Source organism: Chiloscyllium punctatum, chromosome 7 (genome assembly GCF_047496795.1).
Source record: "Chiloscyllium punctatum isolate Juve2018m chromosome 7, sChiPun1.3, whole genome shotgun sequence".
In the NCBI taxonomy this organism is placed as follows: Eukaryota; Metazoa; Chordata; class Chondrichthyes; order Orectolobiformes; family Hemiscylliidae; genus Chiloscyllium; species Chiloscyllium punctatum.
In genome coordinates this window covers 30,067,072-30,085,478 of record NC_092745.1, presented here as the reverse complement: position 1 = coordinate 30,085,478, position 18,407 = coordinate 30,067,072, and the positions used below count along the sequence as shown (strand labels likewise).

At 40.7% G+C, this 18,407-nt stretch overlaps 1 protein-coding gene across 2 annotated transcripts in view; it reads left to right on the top strand.

Moving 5' to 3' along the window:
• Window positions 1-18,407, top strand: part of cop1 (COP1 E3 ubiquitin ligase) — a 147,243-nt gene that overhangs the window by 13,909 nt on the left and 114,927 nt on the right. The window lies entirely within an intron of this gene.

Here is an 18,407-nt window from a genome sequence, read left to right as displayed (position 1 = left end):
CTTTTTCTTTTGGTTTTATGCTGTCCCTGACTTCTCTAATCAGCCATGGTTGCCTCATCCTCCCTGCACCTTCTTTTTCCCTCAGGATGAATCTTTGTTGTGTTACCTGAATTATTCCCAGAAATTCCTGCCATTGCAGTTCCATTGTCTGTCTTGCTAGGTTCCTTCCCAGTCAATTCTACCCACTCCACTCCTCCCTCATGCCTCTGTCGTTGTCTTTACAGATAAAATCGGATTCTCTGAAGGAGATCAGGGGTGGGAGATCGGTGGCGGGGTTGGTAGTGAATGGGTTTCGTGTGTGGTGTGCTGCTGCCTACTCTCCTGAATGGGGAGCTGATTGAGCACGTGCTCTCTGTCAGTCCCATTGAACTGATGGGGAACCGCGGGGAGCTTCAGTAATGCTGCAAGTCCCTTACACACAAGTGTGTGTCTCTGCTCAGAAACAAACCCTGAGACAGAGAGGGGGAGCAAGGCTGGCAGAGTGAAGAAAAAGGAAACTTCCAAAAACTCCAAGCCCCAGAGGAGAGGCTTTGAATCAATTAACTGAGTAATCAATTATCTGAACGAAACAGTGCCCGCCCATCTCGTTCAGATAATTGAGGTTCTCTGTATTCAGCTGTAATACTGTAACCTCTGATTCTAATTTCTCCCTCTCCTCATATTGCAGGATGATTGTCATATTATAATCACTGCCTTCAAAGAGTTCATTCATCATAAGCTCCCTGATCAAATCTGCCTTATTGCACAATACTAAATTCAGTATTGCCTTCAGTTATGCAAGGCATTGGTGAGACTACATCACAAATACTGTGTATAGTTTTGGTCTCCTTCTTAAAGAAAAGATGTGATTGCACTGGAGGTGGTTCACAGAATTACTAAATTGGTATGTGGAAATGATATTCCCTGTTATGTGTCAGTCCAGAACTAGGGGCACTGATCTAAATTTAGGGATGATTGTTTTATTCTCAGTAGCTTCTTCAACTTTGGAGCTCTACCTTAGAAGATAGGTCATTGAATATTTTTAGGGTGGAAGCTTATTAATTCAAGGGTAATTAGGGATGGGCAACAAATCCTGGATTTGCCAATGATGCAACATCCCATGAAAGAATTATGTAAAATCAAGGATTTAGCTCTCTTCAGCGTGGTTTTGTGATGATGAAAGTTGGGAGATAGCAAGATTCCAAAACCACTGGGGTGAATAGTTTAAAGATCTCTTAGTGACGATTATATTTTGGGCCATAATAGTATACAATATGTTGGCTCTGTGATGCACTGGTGGTACCCTTTTCTTTTTCAAAAATTGTAGAATTATTATGATGGACTGAATCTGGAAGAATCAAATTGGGAAAAGTACTCTGCAGGGTAGTTTTGTGGGCAAAGCCTTGTGGAGCCAATGAACGGTTAAATTATTTTAATCCTAGTGTAATGAGGCAGGCTGTTTGTAGTGAAAGATTTCAGGAGTAGGGATCGTAGTACAGTTGAAGTGAGGTTGAAATTGACATACTTGAATTACAGACAAGAACCTTCAACTTAAAACCAATTGATTAGGTATGAGGGGAGAACTGGCTGTTGGGAACAATAGACTAAAAAGTTAAGTAAACACTGGGAACCATTTTAAAAGAAGAATGCAAAATGTTCAACAAGACATACTCTCTTGCAAAGCAAATACTCAGCAAGAAAGACCCATTTGGATTTACGAAGGAAGCTGGGCTTAATTCTTTTCCTTTAGTTCAATTCTATGTTGCAAAGGTTACAGTAAGTGAAGATTGGGATTTAGTCTGGAAAAGTACGTAATAGAATAACAGCAAAGTAGTTTGGAACATGAAAGCAGATTGTCAGAGGTTCTTCAAATATATAAAAAGAAAAAGAGTAGCCTGAACAAATGGTTCTTAAAATCTGATGTGAGACACGTTTGGAGAATGAGGAATCGGCAGAAGAAAAATTTTTATCTTTGCCAGTAGATGGCACAATTTGCATGCGATAAATAAAGGGTAAGCTGGTGGCTGAAGAGAATGAGGAAAATAAGGTAATCAACAAAAGAGAGCTGACAGGGAAAGCAGAAAAGATTTAAATTGACCACTCCCCAAATTTTGATACCTGCAACATTCTATTCTTTTGAAACATGATGAGAAATGATGCACTGATTATTATTTTCAGAAATTCCCTCCTATCTGTAAAGGTAATAGATATTCAAGGATGGAACTGAGAAAAACATGAGGAACTGCAGACCAGATAGCCTGACAACAGTCATTGAAAGAGTGTTGGGATCTATGTTTATAAAGGCTTAATGGTTTTAATATGGACAGTGTTTAGTCTCATTAGACAGTTAGCATGGTTTTGCCAAAATGAAATTTTGTTTGATAAACTTAGAGCTTTCTTTGATATGTAAGAAGTTAGTAGATAAAGTATGACGAGTAGATGTGCACCTGAATTTTTGGAGGCAATCATAAGGTGCTGTTAAATAAGTTCTGATGCTATTGTTGTGAATAAAGATTGATTGATTGATAAAAAGCTAAGAGATACCTGTAAATGATGGATTCTCAACTTGGAGGCTGTCAGTAGTGGAATTGTGCAAGGATCAGCACTGGGGGTTTTGACTATTTACAATCTAATTAGATATACGTGACTGAAAATAATCTATGAAAGATATAGACTGTTTTGGAGAATGAGCAACAAAATGGCAGGTGGCATTTCACTTGAGCAAGTATGTTTTTGTTCACTCTTGCTAACTGACTCAGCTAGCATTTATTGCTCATCCCTAATTAGCCAGACAGCAGGTAAAAATAACCAAAAAAAGTACTGCAGATGCTAGAAATCAGAAACTCAAACAAATTGCAAGAGAAACTCAACAGGTATGTGAAGAGAAATTAGAGTTAACTTTTTGGATCGAGTGTTCTAAAGATTTGAATTTCTCCAGTAATTTTCTTTTAAGAGTAACTACGTTGCTGTTGGTCTAGAGTCACATGTAGTCACATGGCAGTTTCCTTTCAATTGGAGGTGTAGTCGACAGTGAAGAAGTTTGTCTCAGAATACAATGGAATCTTGATCAGTGGGCTGAGGAGTGGCAGATGGAGTTTAATTTAGATAAATGTGAGGTGCTGCATTTTGAAAAGCAAATTCAAGCAGGACTTATACACTTAATGGTAAGTTCCTAGGGGGTGTTGCTGAACAAAGAGACCTTGGAGTGCAGGTTCATAGCACCTTGAAAGTGGAGTCCCAGGTAGATAGGATAGTGAAGATGTTTGGTATGCTTTCTTCTATTGGTCAGAGTATTGAGTACAGGAGTTGGGAGGTCACGTTGCGGCTGTACTCCCTGGTTAGGCTCCCTCTAAAATATTGCATGCAATTCTGGTCTCCTCCCTATCGGAAAGATGTTGTGAAACTTGAAAGAGTTCAGAAAAGATTTACAAGGATGTTGCCAGGGTTGGAGGATTTGAGCTATTGGGAGAGGCTGAATAGGCTTGGGCTGTTTGCTGTTGCTTGGGTGTTAGATGCTGACACCTTATAGAGTTTTATAAAATGAGCGGCATGCAGAGGATAAAAAGACAAAATCTTTTCCCTGGGGTGGGGGGAGTCCAGAACTAGAGGGTATAAGTTTAGGGTGAGGGGAAAGATATAAAAGGGAGGTATGTGTATGGAATGAGTTGCCAGAGGAAGTGGTAGAGGCTGATACAATTGCAACATTTAAAAAGCATCAGGATGGGTATATGAATAGGAAGAGTTTAGAGGGATATGTTGCTGGAAAAGCACAGCATCCAAGGCGCAGAAGAATCGACATTTTGGGCATGAGCCCTTCCTGAAGAAGGGTTCATGCCCGAAACATCGATTCTGCTGCTCCTTGGATGCTGCCCGACCTGCTGTGCTTTTCCAACAACACATTTTCAGCTCTGATCTCCAGCATCTGCAGTCCTCACTTTCTTTTAGAGGAATATGGGCCAAGTGCTGGCAAATGGGACTAGATTATGTTGGGATATCTGGTCAGCATGGACAAGTTCGATCGAAGGGTCTGTTTCCGTGCAACTGACAATGTCTTCATCGTCAGCGTTATACTCTTAATGCCAGGTTTTCATGGAATTCAGTTTCCATTATAGGGAAGGATTTGAACTCATGTTCCCAGAAAGTGACCCTGGGTCTCTGATTAATGATCTAGTTATAATAATAATAATAGTCCATCACCTCCCTCAGTGAAGTTATTTACTGTAACAACTGGAAAGCAGTTTTTTGCAAGTAATAAAACTTGACTCTGCCCAGAACTGGGTATGCTTTATGTAAGGATCTCAAAGATTAGCACTTGGGTACAGTAAGCAATTTGTGAGATATTGTCATGATGGCCTTTATTACAAAGGTATTGAAGTACAGGAAGAAAATCTTGCTACATATGGACTGGGTGAGGCTATGCCTAGAAGACTACAGTTTTAGTCTCCATATGTTTGGAAGGACAGACTTGCATTTCAGGTAATACAGTTGGTCACCCGTCTGGTGCCGATGATGAGGGGAGTTGCCACCCAATGGGAACTGAGTGAATTGGACTTGGATTTTTTCCTTTGGAGTTCAGAAGGTTGAGGCATGATCACTTTGAAATGCACAAGATTGTGAAGGGGTTGGACATACAAGGATTCTGTGTCATCGCTCCACCCCCTGTCTTGGCTGGGGGACATAGGGCCACCATCAGGATAAGTGGCCAACCATTTTAATTTAAAGTGAGCCATTTCTCCATTGAATATGTTTAATACCAAGATGGTCTCTTCGCATCATGCGATATGTGCAGTGGCCGGGAAGGTGGGTTTGAGGCAGTTAAGATCAGTCATGATCTAGTTGTGCAGCATGCTCGGTTAGCTGAATGGTCTACACTCATGTGCTCTGGGCTTTGTATATCTGATGCATGACTTCTACTCCATGTAATCCTGTCCTGCATATAAAGGCCAGCATTTTGTTAGCAGTTTTTGATCATTTTCTGTTCCCATTCTTAAATTCAGTCTGTGTACTGGGATCTCCTCAAGTCATTTTGAACATCTAATGTTTGTAACTTTTCACAAATGCAAACATTTCTTCTCCTATTCTTTTTAAGGATCAAAGGATCTCGCTCGCATAGATTGAAATCATTTTCCAATTTTCCCTATTCACATCTTCTAATAATAAAAATCAAATGTGCTGGGAATGCTGAACAAAGTGTCTGTGGAGATCAAAACAGGATTCCGTCTGCTCCTCAGGTTTTTTTGTCAGATTGTAATCTGTCAATGTTGTTTTCTATCTCTAACCACACTGCTTACAATATTTCCTTCCAATGTGATCAGCCAAGCTAACACCATAGCCAAGGTACAGGGCAGAACGTAGCCCCACATGCTCAATCATACTGCACTACTATGTCCTTGAGTTCGTTAAGAGCAAGCAACTGTGTGCTTTAACGTCATGATTTCTGATCCTGTTTCAACACTGTTGATAATTGCACTGTTGTCAGCTTTTCAGGAATGTACATTGTTCTTAACCATGCTCTTTTTTCTCATATAATTCTGTAAAATGTTTAATGCTTTTGATAGTGTTGTTCACATTCCCTTTCTTAGTTCTTGCTATCTGCATTGTCATCTTGTATTCACACTGTCCTTATAATTTGCCACGATCTAGGTTATTTGTGTACTTTTATCTGATAATTTTGTTGTCTCCAATCTCTCTAATTACACAAGTTTTTTTGTCTCATGAATGTAAACTAGTTTCTTATCACAATGACGTTCTTTGTGAATATCTGTCATTGTAGTCATTTTCTCAATTCAACATATACTGGATCTGTCTCAACTTGCTGAGGTTTACTGCATCGAAATTATAATTTCAGCTAATGTGCGACCAGAATGAAATCTGGCTTAATAGATACATTTTTTTAAAGAATGAAACATGAACACCCAACAGTAGATTTTCTTTAATTATAAAGCAGAAAGGTATTTCACAAAAGGGCAAAAGAAGCCAAGGCTCCCTAAACATAGAAAGCTGTTTAGGGAAACCCTAAAATGGCAGAACAAACTTTTGATCTGCTTCCCAACAGTATTGGAAATCTGGGAAGGCCACCCTCTTTCAAATCTTTAAATTCCACTCAATAGATTTGTTCCAGTACTTTTTCCTGGATGTTTTGAAGTTTGCTTGTATGGATACTCTCACAACTGAAAGCTTATATTTTCTCCCACTCTGATTCCTAAGCCAGCACTCCTGGTCTGGACATGGCATAAACATGTTTTCTATTAAATTAACGTATTCATAGAACACAGAACAGTACAGGTTCTTTTGGCCTTTGATGTTGTGCCAACTCTTTATAAAATAACTTGGATCAAGAAGTTGGATCCGACTCTAAAATCAAACTAACCTGAATACCCTTCATTTCAGTATGTTTCATGTGCCTATCCAAGAGTCACTTGGATGTCAACCTCTGACATCTCCCCTGAACCTTCTTCCAGTCACCTTAAAATTGTCCCCTTGTGATAGCTATTTCCTCCTCCATGTTTATCTATGCCACTTATCATCTACACGTTTATGAAATCACCTCTCCTCCTTCTTTTCTCCAATGAGAAAAGCCCTAGCTGTATCAACCTTTCTTCATAAGACATTTCATTTACAGGAAGTGCACCCAACTCCAGCTCCTCGAGAACTGTTAGGGAACTGGAGCTGGATGAACTTCAGATCATTCAGGAGGCAGAGGGGATTATGGAGAGGAGCTACAGGGAGGTAGTTACTCTACAGCCATGTGAAGAAGGTAGATGGGTTACAGTCGGGGGTAGGAAAGGGAACCGGCAGGCAGTACAGGGATCTCCCTTCCAAAGTGAATCATTTCACACTTTTCCAGGTTGAACTCCATCAGCCCAGTTCTGCATCCTGTCAATGTCCCGTTGCAACCTACAACAGCCCTCCACACTATCCACAACTCCTCCAATATTTGTGTCATTGGCAAACACACTTACTCACCCTTCTACTTCTTGATCCAAGTTATTTATAAAAACCAAAGAGGAGAGGTTTCAGAACCGATTTCTCTGGAACATCACTGGTGACCGAGCTCCATGTTGAATACTTTCAGTCTACTACCACTGTTTGTCTTCTATGGTACAGCTAACTCTGTATCCAGGCAGACAAACTCCCCTATATCCCATGCCTCCTTATTCTCCGAATGAGTCTACTGTGGGGAATCTTATCAAAGACCTTGCTAAAATCCATGTGCACCACATCGATTGCTCTACCTTCATCAGTGTGTTTTGTCACATCCTCAAATAACTCAATAAGGCTTGTGAGGCATGCACTTTGCACTTCAGACCTTTGAATTTTCTCCCCAGTTTGAAAGTAGTCGATGCCTCTATTCTGAAAAATGTGTTGCTGGAAAAGCGCAGCAGGTCAGGCAGCAATCCAAGGAGCAGGAGAATCAACGTTTTGGGCATTCGGACGATTCTCCTGCTCTTTGGATGCTGCCTGACCTGCGCTTTTCCAGCAACACATGTTTCAGGTCTGATTTCCAGCATCTGCAGTCCTCGCTTTCTCCTAGATGCCTCTATTCTTCCTACCAAAGTGCATGAGTTCACTTTCCCATGTTGTATTCTATCTGCCACTTTTTTGCCCACTCTCTTAACCTGTTCAAATGCTTCTGTACCCTCTTATTACTACCTGTCCCTCTATCTATCTATGTATGATCTGCAAACATAGCCAGAAAGCCCTCAGTTCTTTCATCTAGACTGTGAATGTGAAAAGTTGTATTCCTAACACTGAGCCTTGTGGAACACACTTGTCACTGGCTGCCATCCTGAGAAAGACCTCTTTCTCACCACTTTCTGCCAGACAGCCACCCTTCTATCCGTGCTAGCACTTTGCATCGAACACCATGGTGTCATTGTCTCATTCAGCAGCCTCCTGTGTGGCAGCTTGTTAAAGGCCTGCTTGAAGGCTGAATAGATAACATCCATTGACTCTCCTTGGTCTAACCTGCTCGTTATTTCCTCAAAACATTCTAGAAGATTTGTCAGGCATGACCTCCCCTAGATGAAACCATGCTGACTTTACCCTATTTTACCATAGACCTCCAAATATTCAGAAGTCTCATCCTTCACAATGGACTTCAGAATCTTACCCATAACCGAGGGTTAGGCTAATCAGTCTGTAATTTTCCATCTTTTGCCTTACTCCCTTTTCAAACAGGGGTGTCACATTAGTGGTTTTCCAGTCCTTTGGGACTTTCCTTGACTCTGGCAATTCTTGAAAGATCACTGCTAACGTCTCCACTATCTCCTTTAGAAGTCTGGGGTGTAGTCCATCTGGTCCAGGTGATTTATTTACCTTGAGAGCATTCAGATTTTGTAACATCTTCTCCTTGGGGATGGCCACCATACTCAGCTCTGCCTCCTCACTATCTTGAAATTTTGGGATATTATGGTGAAGACTGATGAAAAGTAATTATTCTTTTCCTCTGCCATTTCCTTGTTCCTCACTACTATCTCTCCAAAGTCACTTTCCAGTCGTCCAATGTCAACTTTTGCCTCTCGTTTGCCCTTAATACATCTAAAGAAACTTTTACAGTCTTCCTTTGTATTACTGGCTAGCTTACTCTCATTTAATCTTCTCCCTCCTTTCTTTTTTGGCCCTCTGGTCTTTTTATGCTTCCCAATCCTCTGGTTTCCCACTGCCCTTCTCCACGTGATATGCTTACCAGCATGTTTCCTGGGATAGAACATCTTAACTATGAAGAAAGCTGAAGGCCAATCTGAGTGAAGACTGTAATGGGGGGGTGAATCCTTTTCACTCAGAGGTTGTTGGGAATCTTGTGGGAAGGCAGTGTGGATGAGCACTTTGAAATTTCATAACATTTAAGTCCGTGGATCAAGAGCTGAAAAATGGGATTCGTGTACACAGATTATGAGGCATTTTTATCAGTAAAGGCAATTGGTCAAAGTACTTCTTTTGTACAGTATGACTTGTTCTGTAGTTTTCTAGAAAACTCTTCTGAATGCATGCGAAATTCACAAATGTTTTGATCATTTAGCTCCAATTCTACAAAATACAAGCATGGCTGATCTGATTGCAACTTCAAATCCGCATACCCTGGTCACCTTGCATTCTCTTGCTTGACAATTTATCTATTTCCACCTTAAATAATGACCCGTAGTTCTTAATTCCTCAATGAGGGCAAATGTTCTCTCAAATCATCCTGGCAAGATCTGAGGATGTTTTGATTAAGTCACTCCTTGTTCTTCTGAACTCCAGATAACTAGTCTAGCTGTAAGACAAGTAAGAATTGTAAGGCGACTTGCTCATTTCAGGCATTAGTTTGATAAATTTTCTCTGACCTGTCTCCAATGCTTGCTTCAAGGGGGAGATGAATACCATTCTCAAGATGAAGTCTCATCAGTGCCCTGTATAACTAAAGCATAACCTTCCTACTTTCGTCTTCAGATTTCTCATTAAAATTACTGTCTTTATGATAGGCTTTTTTAACCCCTACAATCTCCAATTTCACAACTGCAGCTTCCACCACAATATTAAATCCTTTTCTATTTTTTAACTCTGTTTTAAATTCTCATGTTAGTTTTCCTTACCTCTGGATGGATCCTTTTAATTGAAGAGGGATTGAAGTGGAAGAGGCATGTTCAATGTAACCTTGCTTTCGTACTTCAGAACTTTATTAATACATTAGGTTACGACATACTTCATGATCTTTCAACCTGTCTTGCCCCTTTCAATAACTTATGTACTCGAGTTCGTCTGCTCCTATACCCCATTTAAAATTGTATTCTTTATTTTGAACTGTCTCTGTGTACTTCCTACTAAACTGAATCACCTCATCCTTCCACTTTGAAATCTGTCTGCCATCGTTTCACCCGCTCTACCAATTTGTAAATGACTTTTTGAAATTCTGCACATTCTGCTAAATTCAGTGTTTCAGAGTTTCATATTTAGAACTTGTACTTTGCTCACTGTAGAATTATAGTTAAACAGTATGGAAACAGACATTTTAGTCCAACTTGTCTGCACTGACCAGACATCCTAATCTGATCTAGTCCTAGTCCCATTTGCCAGCATATGGCCCATATCCCTCTTAATCCTTGATATTCATACATCTATCCAGATGCCTTTTAAATATTGTAATTGTACCAGCCTCCACCACTTCCTCTGGCATCTTTTTTTCATGCACACACTATCCTCTCTGTGAAAGTGTTAGTTCCTTTATAAATCTTACCCCACTCATGTTAAACCTCTGCCCTCTAGTTTTGGACTCCCTTATCCTGGGAAAAAGACCTTGGCTATTCACCCTAAGTACCCCTATGATTTTAGAAGCCTCTCTAAGGTCACCCTTCAACTTTTGACACTCCAGGAAAAGAAGCCCCAGTCTATTCAGCATCTCCCAAAAACTCAAACCCTCCAGTCCTGGCAACATCCATGTAAACCTTTCCTGTACCCACTCACGCTTAACAGTATCCTCCTTATGGAAGGACGATCAGAATTGTGTGCAGTCTTCTAAAGGTCTAGGTCCTTATGAAGGGAAAGCAAGAGTTCCAGCACTGATTCCTGGGGATTTCCACTGCACGCCTCCCCATCCAAACAACACCAGTTAAGCACTGTTGGCTGTACCTCGTCACTTAACTAGTTTTAGAGCCATGCATCTGCTAACTCTTTTCATTTCCTTGATATCTAAGTTTATACAATCTATTTTACTTAATTTCCCAAGACTTCCTGTAGGAATTTAAACCTAATTTACTCATTTCCTCTTTTTGAGTGTTTTGCAGCCATTTCTGCGTTATAGTTATCATGTTAGAATCACCAAGATGAATTTGTCCCTCAATTCCTTTTACCCTAGTTTGTATAATGAGCACTTATTTTGGCGATACTCGACAGCTTGTAGTAATAACTGTCATTTCTTATTTCACCCATTTTCCATGTTTACCCCTGAATCTATAGTTCTGTGCAAAAGCATTTTTGTTTTTGAAATATTTTATTTACGTTCCTATTTAGTATTAACGCTTCCACATCTTCTCTTAACTCCTTCACCAGCCCATTAAACTCCTCCAACCACTCTCTCTTTTACCACAACCTTGGTCTCAGCCCAGTTTAGGTGAAGCCCATTCAATTAGGAGCAGTAGGTGGTGTCAGTATTCAGGCTATTAAAATATCTCTTCCCCACACCTCCGTTTCAACCACATGCTCACCTATAATCACCCGAACTCTCTGACATTTGTTTGCAGAATTTTTCATTTCCTCTTAACATGTGAGCATCAATTCGCAAATCCAGCTTTCATTGCCCATCACAATGAGAGGTGATTTTATTTAAACATTGTTGCATCCTGGGTGGACTGAATGGAGTAAACACCTAGAGGATACTTTTTCTTATGGGAAGACTACAACTGGGGGCATTGCTTAAGAGTAAGAATTTTTCTCTTGTAAAATTTGTTTTTAATATTGTTTAGTCAGGAATTTTCTTCCCCAGAAGCAACGTAAAGATAGGTCATTGAATTGATTGAGAGTAAAGCTGGACAAAGTTTGATAGACTGTGAATTCAAGAGTCAAATCATGACAGTAGGCAAAATGTCGGCCAAGTCCTTGGGTGGAGAGTCTGCTGAGGAAAGCTGGATAGGCCAGGGCTGTTTTCCTTGGAGTTGAAAAGTTTGAAAGGGCACCTGATGACCATGGGTTCCAGATTTTAAGGTAAAAGACAGAAAGCTAGGAGGAGAATCGAGAAACTGCTTCACCCATAGTGCAGTGAGAATCTGGAACTCAGTGCCTGAAAGGATGGTTTATTCAGAAACTCTCAACATTTGAACGGTGTTTAAATATTCTCTTCCTATTGATTTAGCTTTCAGGATTATGGACCAAGAGTTCAAAAATGGGATTGGTTTGGTTAGATTTTTGACAAGCATGATGTGATGAGTAAGTGATTTCTTTGTGTGCTGTAAGTTATTGGTTTGTGGACTTATCGGATGTTGGTGCAAGTGCAGAGGACAGATTGGTGCATTCCTACATGATAGCCTTGGAGAAGATGGTGGTGAGGTGCTGCCTTGAATTGCTGCAGTTTGTGTGGTGTAGGGACATCCACAATGCTGTTAGGAAAGGATTTTCAGGATATTGAAGGAATGGCGATTTGTTCCAAATCAGGATGGTGAGTGATTTATTGTCCAGGCCCAATGCTCTAATTTAGCTCTTGATTCCTGATGTTTTCTGAACAACATCTCTTACTTACTTTTTCCTCCATTTTCTTTTGTCCCAAAACAGATCAGAGTAACTGGATTCTGCTCCTCCCCCTCCCAATTTCCTTTCAAATGAGTGGGAGATGTACCTGAGTTTGGCACCAGGTAGGCAGCAGACCATATGGGAATCTTCATCCTGTTTGCAAAGGATGTGATCAATTCCTGAATTATTCATGTCCGTTTAACTACCCCTGCATTATATAGTCTACACCTCAACCCCCACCTATCATCTGACAGTCTGTGTTTCTGTCCTTGCACATAGGAAATACATTGTTCTTAAGGACAGCTTCTGAACATTCTTTTTTTTCTTTCTCTGCTGGGTTCCCTTACCCTGTACACTAACAGTCATACAAATCCTATTCTGAAGTTGACCTTCTCTAAGCTGAACTGGAACAAATTGTCCTGATGGTGCAGCTTGTTTGTCCAACATGTACTCTGGTCCACTGACCCCTGAATTAGAGGGAGTCAGGTTGGTGATATTGACTGTGTATTCACACAGGGCAGCCTCTGTCCATAAACTACAAGGATTTGCAGTCCAATCTCTCAATTTCCTAAACCAAGTCTTAGGCTGACTCAACTTAAAGATAGTAAACCATTACAATCAGATCAGATGCATCCAGGCGTCCTAGTGTAAGAAAGAGTGGAAATAACATGCCCACTAGCCATAACCTTCAAATCCTTTTCAAAAAAAGAAGAGCTGTTAGACCCCATTTGCAATGAAACCCAACAACCACTGGCCTGTTGGCAGTGGAAAGATTTTGAAGATGATAATCAGACAAATTTGATCATTGAACAAATTGGGGATGAATTGAGAATTAGTATGGATTTGAGAATGGCTAACATTAATTTTGGGAAGATTTACTAGAGCTAGGATAGAAAGTTTAAACTAGTCTGTCAGTGGGGAGGGATCCGAAGCAGAATGAGACGAGAGAAGGTTGAGGGTGTTATGGGAATTGAAGGGAGCAAGTTAAATAGATAAGGCAGTCAATAGCACAGCAAAGAACAAGGGAAGACTGATGAATTAAACTGATTTTATTTCAATGCAAGAGACCTGACAGGTAAGCAGGTGAACCTAGCATAGATAGGGACATGGGACTGGGATATCGTAGCTGTTACAGAAACACACCTGAAGGAGTGACAAGACAGGACAGGCAAGTTAGTGCTAGGGTAGAGTTGCTATAGGATGAATAGAAGGGCAGGCAAGAGAGGAGGGGGAGTGTTTTTTTTTAGGGAAAACACTATAGAATTACTGAGCGTGGATATTCCTGGATGGAACTGATAAATAAGGTGTGATCACTTTGATCTAACTGTGCTAAAGGCACCCTCCCCAACAGTCAATGGGAAATTGAGGAGCAAATATGTTGGGTGATCACAGCTATTTATAAGGGTATGGATATTATTAAGCTGGAGGGGGTTCAGAAGAGACATACTAGGATGTTGTTGGGAATGGAGGGTTTGAGTTATGAGGAGAGGCTGGATAGATTGAGACTCTTTTGACTGGAGTGTAGGAAGTTGAGGTTTACAAAGTAATGAAGGATATAGATAAGGTGAATGGCAGGAGTCTTTTTCCTAGGATGGGGAAGACTGGAGAAGGATTTTAAAGAAGACATGAGGAACAATTTTGTTTTGCACAGTGGGTGGAATGAACCTCCAGAGGAAGTTGTGGATGTGGGTACTGTTACAACGTTTAAAAGACATTTAGATAATACATGAATCGGAAATGTTGAGGGATATAGGCCAAATACAGGCAGGTGGGACTAATTTAGTTTGGGATTATGTTCGGCTTGGACTTGTTGCACTGAAAGGTCTTTCTGTGCTGTATGACTCTATAACTAATATTAGGGTTGTAATAGTGGGGGAGTGTTAAACTTCCAAACTGGGACTGCAATCGTGTTAAGGGCTTGGATGGGGAGGAATTTAATTATATTCAAGAAAACTTTCTCAATATGCCGGTGGCCCTTCAAGAAAAGAGCCAAAACCTAGAGATTGATCAGGAATCGATCAGGTTTACCTATCTATCAGGAAATTGTGGAAAGCTAGAGAAGAAATTGTGGGGCCCCAAGCTGAGGCATTTGTATCATTAATACTCTCTGGAGGGTGTCTAATGTTATACCGTTATTTAGGAAATGCTGGAAGGAAAAGCCAGAGACCTACAGATCAGTGAACCTAATGTCAATGATGACAAAGTTTTTGGAACGGATTGTGAGCAACAGGATCTACATGCATTTGGAAAGGCAAGGAATGATTAGGGATAGTCTGCATGGCTTTGTGCATGGGAAATCAAGTCTCTGAATCGCAATTGGGTTTTTTGAAGAGGTGATTCCTGAAGAAGGGCTTATGCCCGAAACGTCGATTCTCCTGCTCCTCGGATGCTGCCTGGCCTGCTGTGTTTTTCCAGCACCGCATTTTTCAATTCTGGTACTCCAGCATCTGCAGTCCTCACTTTCTCCTTTTTTTTGAAGAGGTGACCAAGAAGACAGATAAAGGCAAGCAGTAAATGTTATCTATCCAGATTTTAGCAAGGCCTCCAGCAAGGTTCTGCAAGGTAGGCTGGTTAATAAGATTAGATCACAAGAGATCCAGGGAAAGTCAACCAGCTGAATATAAAATTGGTTTGACAATAGACGACAAACGGTGGTGGTAGAGGGTTGTTGTTCAGACTGGAAGCCTGCGATCAGCGGTGCACTGCAAGGCTTGGTGCTGGGTCCACTGTTGTTTGTCATTGTTTATAACCAATTTGGATGAGTATGTAGGAGGTATGATTAGAAAGTTTATGGATGACACCAAAATTGATAAAAATCTCACAACACCAGGTTATAGTCCAACAGGTTTAATTGGAAGCACTAGTTTTCGGAGCGACGCTCCATCATCAGGTGGTTGTTTTTTTTTAAAACGCTGTTTGTATTTCACTCCGAAAGCTAGTGTGCTTCCAATTAAACCTGTTGGACTATAACCTGGTGTTGTGTGATTTTTAACTTTGTACTCCCCAGTCCAACACCGGCATCTCCAAATCATGACCAAAATTGATGGCATAGTGGACAGTGAAGAAGGTCAGCTGAAATCAAGATCAACCGAGTCAGTGGGCTGAGGAATGGCAGGTCGACTTTAATTTAGACGAATGAGAGGTGTGCATATTGGTAAGACCAACTAGGGCAGAATCTACACAAGTAATGGTAGGATCCTGGGGAGTGTTGTCAGATCGAGATCTAGGGGTTCAGGTACACATTTTATTTTCAAAGTGGCAGGGTGGTGAAGTCATTTGGCACACTTGAGTACAGGAGTTGGGAAGTGATGTCTTGTACCAATGTACAAGACATTGGTAAGGCCAAAATTGGAGTACTGCCAATATTATTCAGGCTGCTGTGCTTATAGAACATTAAACTGGAAAGGGTGCAAAAAATAATTACAAGGATGTTGCAGAGATTAGAGGGTTTAGTTGCAAGGAGAGTCTGGATGAGCTGGGGCTTCTTCCCCTTGAGCACAGGAAACTGAGGGATGACCTTATTGAGCTTTATAAAATTATTTGGGACATAGATAAGATGAATAGGTCTTTTCTCCAAGGTAGGGGAGCCCGAAACTGGCAGGCATTGGTTTAAGGTGAGAGGGGAAAGATTTAAAATGCACCTGAAAGTTACTTTTCCACGCACACTGTGGTGCATAAATGGATGACCTACCAGAAGAACATTAAAAGACATTTGGGCAGGTACATGGATTGGAAAGGTTTTGAGCAGAATGGTCCAAATACAGGCAAAAAAGGCTAGTTTAAGAAATTTGATCAACATGATTTGGGCCATGCTGTAAGACTCTGCATTTTTTTTGAGGCTGCAGACAGTAAGGTGGTTGTGATGCAGAGTTTCAGAAGACATTCAGTGAAATATTGCACAATACGTTGTCAGTAATATATTTTGGTAGAAGGACTTGAAAATTATAAATATTAGTTATAATTCTAAAGGGGCTGTGGGAAAAGTTGAGAAAATGGTTAATAAGGCAGATGGGATCCTGGGCTTTATAAATAGCTATACAAAGTGTTTTTAAAAAAAGCAAACAGCTAATACAATACTTGAAAACATTAGAAAGTATTAGAGTTTGCAGACAAGTTTCATAGGAGGAATTCTGAATTTGAGAGGTTTCAATCGTGATTGAATTGCTGAAGCTGGGGTGGTTATTGGAAGCAAGAAGACGGAGAAGATTTTAACAGAGGTGTTCAAAATCTTAAGAGGTCGGAGCAGACTTGATGGAGAGTGATTTAATCTGGTGGAAGGGTCTGGGTCCTGAACAAGAAGATATCAATTTAAGGTGATTACCTAAAGGAACCAAAAAAGCTGAAGGAAAGCTTATCCACACAGTGAGTGGTTTGGACTTGTAATGCCTTGCCAGTGTGTATGTGTGTGGTGGAATTGTGGCTTTGGTAAGGAAATTGGATATTATCTGAAATTAGAAAATATTGCAGGAATTAAAGACTTTTCTCATCAGCCTTCTCAAAGGTGTCATAACAGATTACATTATAGAGCAGGTTAAACTTGAACCCAGGGTTCTGACTCTGCGGTGGGGACACTAGCACTGTGCTACAAGGACCCTTTTCAGAGTTTAGGTGAAACTTCACTTCTTAGCTTGGACCTGTTTAGAATTTATTGCAACTGTTTTGCAGTTAATTAGGAAGAGGAGTATTGCTTTGCTAGAGATCTAGCATAGATATAAATTGCTGCCTCTATATTGCAATTATACTGTGATTGTCTTGATCATTATTAGATAAAATTTATTTTTTATTTTCTTTTGGGTAGCACCATACATTAGCCACTAAGAAACAGTTAGTTAGCTCTGGGTTCATGCCCAAACAGGTAATTGAGTCATAGATTCCTACAGCACGGAGACAGGTCCTTTGGCCCAAACTGATCCATGCTAACCAAAAATGTCTGTTCACGTGAGCCCCATTTCCCTGCACTTGGTCCATATCCTTTTAATCCTTTCCTATCCATGTACTTGTCCGAATGCTTTTTAAATGTTGTTAATGTACCCGCCTCAACCATTTCCACTGGCAGCTCATTCCATATGTGTACCACTCTGTGTTTAAAAAAAAGCTGTCCCTCTGGTTCCCTTTTATTCTTTCTCCTCTGACTGATGCCTTTTAAATCCTCAATTCCCTAACCCTGGGATAAAAGACTGAGTGCATTCACTCTTATCCATGCCTCTAATGATTTTATACACTTCTATAAGATACCCCCTCAGTCTCCTACACTCTAAAGAAGATAATTCCCAGCCTGTCCAACCTTCTTCCCATAACTCAGACCATTGAATCCTGGCAACATGCTCGTAAATTTCTTCTGCATTCTTTCCAGCTTACTAACATCTTTTCTATAACAAGGTGACCAAAACTGAACACAATTATGCAAGTGCGGCCTCACCAATGTCCTGTATAACTGCATCATAACTTCCCAACTTCTGTATTCAGTGTTCTGACTGATGAAGGCCAGTGTGCCAAAAGCCTTCCCCTGTCTACGTGTGACTTCACTTTCAGAAAACTGTGCACCTGAACTCCAAAGGTCCCTCTATTCCACTACACTCCTTAAGGCCCTACCATTCACCATGATTTGACCTTCCAAAATGCAAGACCACGCACTTGTCTATGTTAAACTCCATTTGCCATTTCTCGGCCCACTTCCCCACTTGATAAAGGTCCTGCTGCAATTTCTGATAAGCTTCCTCACTGTCCACAATACCACCTATTTTAGTGTCATCAGCAAACTGACGAGTCATGCCTTATATATTCTCATCCAAATCATTGATCTAGATAACACACAGTAATGGGCCCAGCAGTGCCTCCTAAGGCACTCCACTAGTCACACACTTCCAGTCCAACCAGCATCCTCTCATTCTCTGCTTCCTACCATCAGACTAATTTTATATCCAATTTGCCAGCTCCCTCTGGATCTAACCTTCCAGAGCATCCTACGATCTAGAAGCTTATCAAAGACCGTACTGAAATCCATATAAACCATGTCTACCGCCCTGCCCTCGTCAACCTTCCTGGTCACTTCATCAAAGAATCACTAACAAATTTGTGAGGCATCTAACAAAGCCATGCTGACGATTCATAATCAAATCCTGTCTTTCCAAATGCATGTATATCTTATCTCTCAAGGTTTTTTACAAGAGAAAATGATAAGTACAATAAATCTGATCTGTTCCCACGCAGTTCAAAGGTTGGTGTCT